The sequence below is a fragment of the Lissotriton helveticus genome, chromosome 1_1 (assembly GCF_964261635.1).
Source record: "Lissotriton helveticus chromosome 1_1, aLisHel1.1, whole genome shotgun sequence".
NCBI lineage: Eukaryota > Metazoa > Chordata > Amphibia > Caudata > Salamandridae > Lissotriton > Lissotriton helveticus.
In genome coordinates, this window is record NC_136057.1 from 1306308415 (window position 1) to 1306320350 (window position 11936).

The 11936-nt window shown below is 48.3% G+C and overlaps 1 protein-coding gene across 4 annotated transcripts in view; it reads right to left on the bottom strand.

Annotated features, from left to right (window-relative positions):
* ADGRL1 (adhesion G protein-coupled receptor L1) overlaps positions 1-2528 on the bottom strand; it is a 691532-nt gene extending 689004 nt beyond the window's left edge. For all 4 annotated transcript variants that reach the window (XM_078681457.1, XM_078681438.1, XM_078681447.1 and 1 more), the window contains exon 1: positions 1627-2528. The gene's annotated coding sequence lies outside the window, so the exon portion shown is untranslated. The remainder of the gene's footprint in view (positions 1-1626) is intronic.
* Between the last annotated feature and the right edge of the window lie 9408 nt (positions 2529-11936).

The following is an 11936-nucleotide window of genomic DNA, read 5'->3' on the forward strand; positions in this document are numbered from 1 at the left end:
TGAACCCCTTAGTGAAGCATACCCCAGACCCTAATGCCAACCAGCATGCAACAAAGCCTTAATCCAAAGCACACCTGCACCCTATAGCTATCCAGTGCCAGCTACTTCATACACAAATCTCTATTCCCCCCACACATATGACCCCCAAACAACATCAAGCAGTGTACCATGAACTCCATGAGCTAAAGAAGCCATCTAATGCATAGCGCAAACTGGAATTGCTATCAATATACACCCCAAATCCTACTTCTGTCCTTCATTTAGGATCCCACTCAATTAATACACAGAAACTAAGCACCATACATTTTAGTGAATTCCAGACGCCTTCCAGATCCCATACAATACGTACACTAAATCCTACCATCACACACGATGGCAAAATACCCTGTTCAGTTAATACTAAAGCCCAAAAGCCATCCAGTATGATCCAAAGACACATCTAACATATACATTAAATCCTAATCCTATCGATTATGATTCCCAGACCCAATGCACTGCACACAGAGAGCCCAGTTGGCACCTATCATGTGCCAAAAGGCCATACAAATCACACGAGACAATATCTTCATCCTCGTCTACCGAACTGAAATGAGTGCCTTTCTATAGCACACACTACCCAACTAGCACTCTTGTCCAATGCAGAAATCAAACACTGGAGCCATCAAACATGATCGTCGACCCCATCCAATGCACACACTAAACCTTATTGGCATAAACTAGACTCATCCAATGTGTACACAAAATCCTATCGACATTCAATATGAGCTGCATACTGATTCAAGGCACACTCAAAATCCCAACGGCATCAGTATCATCCCTAAATGCCATTCTAGGCATTCATCAAACCTTTCGGGCACCATCCAAGACTAAGACCAAATGTGATCACCATCCGTCATGACCACCGGGCCAATCAAAGTAATAATCTAAATCCTATGTGGGTCCAATAACTGCAAAAACACGAAATGTCCCTAGACACGCTACACGTTTTGTGTTTTTACAGACTTTACCCTGTCCCTACTGGATTTAAAGATACCTCCCTCTTTGTGGTCCAATACCTGCCCCAGCAGCATCCAACACACAAGCCGAACCTTTTTGCCATACAATATGGGCAAAAGACCATCATGGCTTCCAATATGAGCCTCAAGCCTCAAGAGCAGTCAGCACCGGTCCTCCACCATGAAGGGCAGGAGCCAGCCTCCACCGCACGAGCCACAGCCTCCATGGTACAGCATGGTGCGGCTTCCACCCAGATTTGCTGGGCAGAGATACCCATCTTGAGTTTTTTTTTTTTGCCCTGGTCACCCTTCTCTCAACAGCAGCACTGTACATGCTGGGCAACTCTACCCAGATGGTACAAGTCTGAGCAAACATGATAGATGCCCCTTTATCTGCCATGATTTGTGGGTTCCAAATGGAACCATTCCATTGGGTGCCTGGGCTGACTGCCCCCTTGCACTAGTCCACACCATCAATGGGGCATTCTGGCATGACCAAGCCATTCCCCGCCATCACCAGGATTCTCAAAGCGCCAAGCAGGTGACAGGGAGGTCATCAGCTAAGACCAAAGACAAGACTCAAGACAACTTTGCAAGACACTCAAGAGCGCCGGAGCTGGGAAACCCTTACCTTGCTCAGCCTTCATCCATGAGGTGCTTCAGCTGGCACACCATGCCATGCCTGGCACTAACCAGTGCCCGTCGAGGTCCATCTACTGGAGAGATGCCCCTGCAACAAGATCTAGTCTGAAATGTTCTTGCTTTAGCAATCCTCCGATCAGTGGGAAATGATACTGCGGACAACAAAACAGGGTCTTATTTTCTTCGAGCAACAGATCTCAAAAATATAAAGCAGTCCCAGGTGCCAGTCTGTCTACTGGGACGTCAGTTCAGCTTTGGCACGCGGAGAAGATAGCTCAGTGGGGCATTGAACCTGCTGCGACAATCCATGTGCCACCTTTGGGCCACAGGCTTGAATCTCATCGGTTGGATTCATCCGCCCATCCTTCGACCTCAATGAGGGGAGCAGTTGGGTTGATGCACCGCTAAGAAGATCCAGGGAACGGCAAGGAGCGCTATACTGATATGAAATGATTGCACTCGTCGTCACTGGTGGGGCCCTCCCCCAACCCACCGAGCCCGCACTCTCCGACGCCCTTGGCTGGCTCGCTCTGTCAGCGCCCGTCTTCCCCTCTCTGCCGCCTCCATCAGTGACCAAGCCCCCGGGGACAGCGCCATGCCGAGGGGGACCCTTCCGAGCAGCCGGGCATCGAAGGGGAGGGCAGACGCATGCTCGACTGGCGGGAAAGGCCGGGCTTTGAGCGGATTTGCATCTAGTTGGCAGCGATTGGGGTCTTTATAAGATACAAGCTAAGTCTTCGACAGGACGTAACGTGGGATACTGTGGGGGCCAGGTGACCAATCGCCCTTATTCGTGGAAGTCATCTTTTATCTACGTTTCAACACTGTCCAGACACACAGTGCTGTGCCTCATAGCCACGGTCATGGCTGCCCCATAGCCGATGATAACAGCACGGCGCGGTGGTGGTGGGGATGCGCTGTCTGGTGGTGGGGATGCGCCGTCTAGCTCCTTAGAGGGGCCGCGAGCCTGCCAGGGAGGAGATGCTTGGGGTGTCTGAATGACACGCTAGGGACGCTGAAGTGTTACGCTAGGGTCGTTGAGGTGTCACGTTGTCACGCATGGGAGGGAAGACGGGTTGTAGAACATGTACGCCAGATGCGTTGACCTGGTACGGTGTGGTGGTCAAGATGGGTCTTCAGATGGCAGCCGAGGCTGGCGAGGACGGCGGCTGCTGGCGCTCCGTGGCGCGGTTCCCCCCGCTCCTCGCTTCTCCAGGTAATTGTCGAATCTGCCTTCGGATGCTCACGGAGATTCAACAATGCGGCTTTCCTCCCACCTCCTCCGCCCTCCGTGAGATGTGCGCCCCCACCCCGGGCGCGGGGCGCAGCGGCTCGGCGAGGGATGGAGCCCGGTCCTCAGCCGGAGAGAGCCCTCGCCTCCATCACTGAGCCCAGACGGAAGGACCACGGACCAAGGAGGCGAGCAAGGACCACGGATCGATGGAGGGGAATGGTACTTGTGCTAGCGGCCGGTCTCACCCATCGGTGCCAGAGACCCCAGGGGCATCAGCTGCGTCCAGGGTCTCCTCAGGGGGTCTCTCCGTTCCTCCAGCCCCCGGGGCTGCCTGGTATCTCTGGCAGGGGATGCGGTGCAGGCAGCACGGACAGCAGCGGCAGGGAGGTGTTTCATTCAGTCTCCATCCGCAGGCACCGACGGGAAAGACGCGGAGCGCGGATCCACGGACGGGAGGCGCCGAGGAGGGGAGACAGCCCGGGAGAAGCAAAGGCAGGAGATAGCGGGGGATAAACCCGGCACTGGAGTACGGAAGGACGGATTGGGCAGAAAGAGAGAGCGAGAGACACTATTGGAATAACAAAGGGAGGGAAAGCAAGGGGGCATGTTTATTGGAAACGCAAGACTGAAGAAGTAAAACGAGGGGGCTGGAGTAAACAAGGAGACCAGGAGCCTAAAACTGAAGTCACAAAGGTTGGGAGACTAAGAGCGACAGGAACTGATGGAAAACCAGGATTGGAGCATGAAAGGTGAGACTACAAGGGAAACAGGCAGTGCTTAATTTGTAAAAAAAAAAAAAAAAAAAAAAAAAAAAAAAGTTCCACGGACCTGGTGAGGAAGCCACTGCCACTTGCACTACCCATTGCCCCTCCACCTGCATTGCCTACGAGAGTACCAACGCAACTACTAACCATCACACACCTCCAAATGTGACAATTCAGACTATTCTAGCCCCCCCAAACTATAAGAATATCTTTGGTGGCAGGCGTTAGTAATGTTTCATGTACATTGAATTAATAAACAGCTGTTGTTATGCTGATCTCTGAGTAAACAAACAGTGCCACCATGTGGCAGACTCTCTTATGTGCCGGGGTTGACAATTAAATGCTGATGCCAAGCACTGGAAACCACCGGCTCAAATTAAGCACTGGAGATAGGGGAAATGGAAATAGAGCACAGGAATTCCGAAGCAGGGACAATGAGAGAGTGGAAAACACAGGACTGGAGTAACATAGGGAGGAGGCAAAGGGAAACAGGGTAGAAAGCAACCCAGATTTGGAGTAGCTACCTGAGGGAACTGGAGTGTACACGGTGAGGATCAGCCACAAGAGTAACAGAGGGAGGGGGAGTAAGGGAGACTGAGAACATGTGATACCTAGACGTGGAGTACCACAACGATGAGACTGGAGATCACAAGGAAAGGAGGAGTCCCAAGATAGGAATGACTAAGGGGAGGGGGGCAGGGGTGCTGGAATCCCAAGATTGAAGAACTAAAGGGAGGGAGTGCAAGGGGTAGCAGGTATACACGCAGGCCTGTAGTACCAAAGGAAGCGACTGAGCTCCAAGGGAGAGAGAGGGAAACAGGATTACAGTAAGAAAATGAGGGAGAGGAAAGGAGACATGGTTGGGAACATAAGACAGGAGAGCTGCCATGAAAAGACTGACGTGCACAGGTACAGGAGAATCCCCAGGCTTTAAGTAACACAAGGCGAGGGACCTAGAGAGAGATAGGTGCTGTTGGAAACCCAGGACATTAGCACCAAGGGGATGGAGTGCGAGGGAACAAGGGTGGCTGGAAACCCAGCGCAGGAATGCCCAAGGGAGGGACTGAGTGCTATGAGAAAGGGCTGGAGTAACAAAGGAAGAAGGCAGAGGGAACCAGGGTTCTTGGAAATATAGGACTGGAGTGGCAACATGAGAGAACTGGAGTGTACAAGGTGAGGATGAGCCCCAAGAATGGAGTAGCAAAGAGAGGGAGACCAAGGGATACATGAACTCTTCAAAACCCAGGACCGGGATTCCAAAATGAGAGGACTGGAGTTCACGAGATAACGGAGAATTCCATGATTAGAGTGACAAAGTAGGGGAATGCCTAGAGAGACAGTGGTGTCGAAAAACCAAAGGGAGGAAGTGTAAGAGCACCGCAGCAGGTAGAAATCCATGACTGGAGATCCAAAGTGAGGGACAGAGTACATGGGGAGAGTATGAGCTCTGAGTATGGCATGGCAAAGGGATGGACAAAATGCAAAGAGGGTAGGAGACACAAGGCTGGAGTAACAAAGGAAGGTAGATGAAGGAGGCTGGGTTGTTGGAAACCCAGGACCAGAGAATCACATGCAGGGTCTGAGTTCACAAGGAGAGCAGAGGCGCCACGGCTGGAGTAGGCGAGGGAGTAAACGGGCCTGTTGGAAACCAGGACTGGGGCAACACATGGGTTGGGGTGGATGCAGGTTAGGCAGGCTCTCTTGGAAGTCTAGGAGGGACACAGAGTGGGGGTGCACTCAAGAGAGACAGCACTTGTACGAAACCTAGCATTTGAGTCCCAAAGGGAGGGTGCACAACTGTGACCAGGGATGCTGGAAGCCTGGACGAAAGTGCTAAAAGAAGTACAGAGTGAGGGTGGGAGAGCCGGGACTGGAGTACGACGGGAATGAAATTGCCTACATAGGGAGACAGTGAAATATGGACCGGAATACTGAAGGAGGCAGTGTAGGTGTAGTTCCCTGTGGTAGATGTTTGTACACACCATCAAGACAACTTTGCCCCATTCTTACAACCTTGATCTGCTCCTAACGTGTCCCTAGGTTCACAACAAGTCCCTTGAAAAGATTGAATCATGTTGACAGGTATTTGGGGAATCAAAGCAGGAGACTTAAGAGTACCCTTGGACTACAGCAATCTGTTTCCAATACATTTTCAGTCAGGAAACTCTTTAAAATTACGTTATTCTGATACATTTTCAGCTAGACATCTACCTTTTCAAAAGGTTTTGCCAAAGATTTCCATATCTAGTAGCAGTTTCCACATTCAAGTGGATTCTAACCCCGTTCTACTTGTTCTCTCTTAATTCTATATAATTTTACTCCTAGTGCTCTGAAGTGGCCAACTTGAGGTGTGACGCTATATAATACTTCAAAAGAAGGAAACATTCAATGTTTAATGCATACCTGGATGGTCACTTAGGCCCCCATTAAGATGGCGGGCGGACTTTGCCCGCCCGCCACCCTTACGGAAAACGGGACCGCCCGCGAGCGGAGCGGCGGTCCCGCACTGCATATTAGGATGCGCCCGCCACAGTGGCGGGCGCATCATGCATTTTTAACATTGTAGCGGGCGGTGCTATCAGCACCGCCCGCCACAATGCTAAAATGCATGTATGCATTTGCATACACAAAGCGGCAGGCACCGCGCGGTTCCTTGCCGCATTGTGTATGCAAATGCAGGGGGGTACCACAGGTACCCCCCATGTGCACCCCCCACCCCCCCTTCACCATGGGGGCCCCCGAAGTGAAGACTGCATGCCTTTCCGTGGCAGCATTGCCGCCACCGAAAGGCATCTGTTTGAGCCCATCATAATATGGCTGGCGGTGTCTAATAGACACGGCCACCATATTAAACGTTTTCCGCCCCGACCGGGGCGGAAAAGCGGCGGACGGTCTTTCCGTCCGCCGCGGTCCCCCCCCCCATCCTAATATGGCGGGGGAATCTAGGTGCAGATGGCGGGCGGAATGCCCCCGCCAGGCTGGCGGTGGCTACCGCCAGCCTGGCGGGGGCAATCCGCCGCCATCCTAATGGGCCCCTAAGTTTCTAAAACTGAATCCGGCCAATACGGAAATAATAATCACTAAGAAATGTATTGAGAATTGGAGTCTTACATGTTGACCAGACAACATGTGCCCTGTGCTCATCTCCTTCTCTACTGAAAATAATTTTGGGGTCAATATTGATGCTAAGTTAGCCTTTCAACTGCAAATAACTAAGGTTACTAGGCCCTGTTTTTTGGCACCTCGAATACCTGAAAAAGATGTCGCTTTTTCTACCAACTCATTATAACAAACACCTAGTCGCATCTTTCATTCACCCGCAGTTGAATTATGCCAAATTCTTGTGGTTGGGCTTTCCCTAAGAAGCTAATCGAAAGACTCTAACTAATAAGAAATGCAAAAGTCCGCAATTTTGCATGAAGAACAATCAAAGACCATATTACTCCCATTGTTATTCAGCTTCATTGGCTTCCAGTGGCACAAAGAATCCAACATATTCTCTCTCAACCTCATAACCTCAGTTCAGGTAGCAAAATTCTTCAGATGTTCCTGAAATTCATACTTTCTCCTTTGGCGAAATAGCTTTCTTCTATGCAGAAGCCAAGGAATGGAACTCATTAATGGTTAACCTACGTACCCTGTCTTCTCTGGATAGGTTTAAAAAGGAATTGAAAACCCAGCTTTTCAAGGTCACTTTCAGTTTGTCTTAAATCTCCTCAGTTGCTCTTACCGTTGGGTTATTTTGATCGGCGCAATACGATATGGTGATCTTGTGCTAAAAAAAACCCTTATATAAAACCTAATAAGAGAAAAATGAAAGGGAATGATAAAAAGCAGCACATGGCAGCCCGAAAGTTAAGAGAAAAGGTTCCATAAAACCTTTCAGCTAACATCACCTCAGGGAGAAGAGTCAAGAATGTACTGCTTGCAGAAGGCATTAGCGGTGGACATGTGGCTTCCCTGCACATAAAAACATGCGTGGAGAATGCCCCCGATTATTCCCAGAGTCTGGCGGAGTATGTTGGGACATTCTATTGACAATGTTTTCTTGTAGAGCATAAGCAACAGAAGCTGTAGTAGTAGTTTTGTCTATGAATTTTCCTGCATCCCCACTGCCGCAGGTAACATAGACCTAGTCAAAGATCTGATCACTAGGGCATAGATCGTTTGCGCTCTCCGTTAACAATCTGACAGTAGGCTTCACGTCAACGTTTCACAACACCTCTTAATCTGAGGAAGAGCACAGCAGCTGAAGAAGAGCTGGGAGACAAATTGCCTCATTTATATTACATTCAGTCAAAGCCTTTGGGATGGAGGATAGGGCTTGCCGCTCAGTAATGTGTATTGCAGATGCTATGGTAATCAGTGGGTCTGTTTTCCATAACAGAAACTTCATGACACAGAAAGTTATGGTCCCATCAGGCTTGTACTGGAGACGCGATGATATTTTACGTTGAGATCCCGTCTCAGGCTCCTCCTTTAAAGGGAGAAGAACAGATGCACAAGGCCAGTCAGAAGAAGTTTGGCTTTTGCCATCAATTAACTCCTTGGAATATTTGCTATAGAGTTTATCGTGATCTACTCGAACATCTGATTCTGCCAGGTTCTTCAAAAGGACATAAACAAGTGAAAGGTTTCATGTCCTTAGTGATTGACCAATTGTACAACCCCATCCACTTGCTTCTGCACTGGGATCTGGTGCTGGTGTTTTACTGCCATAATCACAAGATGGCTAGATGATGTGCACTAAAGAGAGGGAACATTTCCCCATCATCTATGGTCAGCATGGCTTGCTCCATGGAAGACAAGGGCCTCCTGAGACGCAAGTACCGGAAGTCTGAGAACCAACCATGACAGGACCAAACTGAGACCGCAAAATGGCCGCGCACCCACAATAAGTTATTTAAATTACTCTTGACGGGATGATGTCACAGAGGTAGCATTGAAGAATGTCTGTCACCAGTCTAGCATTACCCCGTTTCTGAGGGACATTTGAGCCCTGTCAACCAAGAGTAAACGCAATTGCACACGTTCTTCAGTTCTGTCGCAAAAGCATCTTTATTCGGGGACCCCAATGCCTCAAAAGAAGCATTGAGGCCTGTGTGGGTCAGCTACCACATGTAGAAAGAGGAGAGACACCTGCAAAGGACACCGGCTCTCTGATTCAAAACCCATGTAATGTGGAAGAGCAGGAGGCACATTCATCTGGAGAGGGCCCATTCCCACAGGTCCACTACCAGTCTGAAGCCTTGTAGTTGTTTTCTGATCAATAAAGAAGCTATGGCGTTGGTAGTGTTCACCATTCCACTTGGACTTTGAGCAGAGAACAAGGCACATAATTAGTGCTCCTGGTTTTATGCTATTTATTTTTTGACATTTCCATCTGTATTTATCCATATTTATTTTTTGCTAATTTTATCTGTATTTATCCATATTTATTTTGGGTTGTGTGAAAAAAATGAAGCTGAGACTGGTATATTTACATATCAATTTAACCACTAAATAAGCACTCATGCTTGAATGCCTGCCGAGTTTCAGTGATATGAAGACCCACAGAACATAAATCAATGCTCTTATATGAGAATAAGCACATTTCATTATCAATCATATGCAAAACTACTGCTGTGTAACCCTCTTTACTAATCTTAATTTCTTTCTTAACCACCTTACCTGTCAATTCACACTGCTATTGGCCTGGTAGTCATGGTAGAGAGTATTTAGAATCACTCAAAAAGCATCCCAATTTCCGTTTTTATCCACATTAAAAAATAAATACAGATGAGAAAATAAAGGGTTTTCTGTCTGTATTTATCTGTGCAAATTAGTAAAAACTGAAAACAGGGAGCCTTACTCATAATGCCACGATGAGTGCCAAATACTCCTGTAAATGTTTGCTCGGGAATAATCATATTTGTTTCGGTTCACCTTAACGGACAGGACTTTGTAGTGTGCCATCCTGAAAAGAGGCAGTGGTGATGCAACCTGCAGCTGTTCCAGGTAGAAGGAACATCCGACCTGCACGATTGGATGGAGAAGTGTGGCTCAATAGTTAGAGCGGCAGACCCTGATGCAGAGGTCTAGCCCGGGACCAGGGTTCAATTCTCCGCCTCGGCGGGTCTTGGGCTCAAAATTCCCCGGACCTGATAATTCTCGCCTCGGTGCCTATTCCAATCATGGAGTCCCACTCTGCAACTCTGGGCAATAGCTTCCTTAATCTCCACAACGGCCCCAACAACGCTAAGGATGCCTGGCTTCACCTTGGGGTGCCCAGGAGTGGACACCTCACAGGGAAAGCCAGGATGGGTTCCACAGCTGTATTCGTATAAGCGCCTTGAGACCCTGCGGGTGAGTAGTGCGCTATACAAGTATCCATTTACATGGATGAATGACCCATTATCTCAAGGTTGGAAGGAGAATCAGAAAGGAGTTGGACGGTATGTGGCCCTCCTGCCTTGTCCTCTCTTTTGCCAGACCTTTCGCCATCTGCACTGCACAGCACAGCACACCATACAACACCAAAGCCACAGGCAGCAATATGTCAGGGCCCAGAGGTAAGGAGCATGGGTGGGGGGACATACTTCTGTAAAAAATGAAAAAGTGGGAGGGATACAGGATTGGCGGTATGGCGCGGTTCTCTCCATAAAAAGAATAAAGGAAAGGTAGGTTGACCACTTAAGCCGGACTCACTCCTGATTTGCTGTCCAACAATAACCAAAAAAAAAAAAAGAAGCTACTTTTTCCAAACAAAAGGAATCAGGGCGACTAAACAACAAAAAAAGAAGCAGGTTAATGGGACAGGGTGGCAGTAATTAGAATCATATGGGAAGCATTTTTATGTTTTTGTGCAAAACTTGACCTGCTTTTCCCTGTTTTTCCTTGCATAAAACAATACAATAAAAAAAAAAAAAGAATCATATGGGAAGGCCATCGCAAGGCAAATACCCACGCACAGTGTACATCACAGTGAAATGGATTTGGACAGAAGCTGATCTCGTTGCTCTGCTAAACTACACTATTTATGTTCACCGGCCTGGACGATGCCTTTACTGGGCAGTCTTTCAGACACAGCTAGCAAGCTGGCAGACATAGAAAAGTCACAAGTGGTGCTTGCATTTTGGTAGGGGAGGGAGTAACTTACTGTAGTGTAATTACTCGAAATTACAACAAAATTACCTCAGATCATGCAGATTACGCGAGGATCATAATCCATGATTTAGTGCTATTTCCTTAGTGTAAAATGCACAGTTGCTTCCAAAGTGGACTCAAGGATGCATTGTGCACTAATAAAATAGCGCTAAATGCAGTAGAACATGACCAGCAGCAGTCTGCAGTCGCTCATGCTTGCTAAGTTTGTTGTTCATGTGCTCCTGCAGTAGGATTTCTGTGCCGAATAACTCATAATTACGTATCCAGGCAAAATTGTGTAATTTACAGTAATTTTGTGTTAAAAGAGTAGCACACAATTACCGATGTTACTCTGATTACTCCGGCGTAATTACAATTTCACCAAGGCCTATATTTTGCTAAAGACCCAATGGACTCCATTGAGGTCAAGGGGTGGTGTGATGAGCTGGGAGTACAGAGTTCCCATATGGAGTGAAAGTGTACAGCTGAGGAATGAGAAGCCAGGGATGACGCTGCTTTGAGGAAGTCATTAGGAATTCTTCGCTTCTGTTGGAATTTGAGGAATGGGCTTGATGTTTCCAAATAATGACTTCCTCTTGGACTTTAACTCAAAGCAGGGGCATGCAAAGTACTGGACTGTATTTAGTATTGAGAGTCTGAAATGGTTGGTATGAGGCCTACAACAGTACCATCTTGAAAGAATGATGATTACGCACTTGTATAGCGCACGACTAACCGTAGGCATCTTGGCGCTTGAACGAATACCACCGAGGAACCCTTCCTGGTCTTTCCCTGTGAGGAGCCCACTCCTGGGCACCCCCAAGGTGACGTCAGGCATCCTCAGCGTTGTTGGGACCGTTGTAGAGATTAAGCAAGCTATTGCCCAGAGTCACAGAGTGGGACCCATGATTAGAATAGGCACCGAGGCGAGAATTATCAGGTCCGAGGAAATTGAGCCCGAGACCCGCCAAGGGGGTGAATTGAACCCTGGTCCCGGCCAGACTACTGCATCAGGGTCTGCCGCTCTAACCATTGAGCCACACTTCTCAGCTTCTTAACTTCTCAGAACCCAGCTATTTGGCACTACTTAAGCACATCACCCAGTGAGAGTCAGGTCAATAACTTTACAATACTTTGAAAGCTTCAGCCCAGCAGAAGCAAGCATTCTGCCTCACC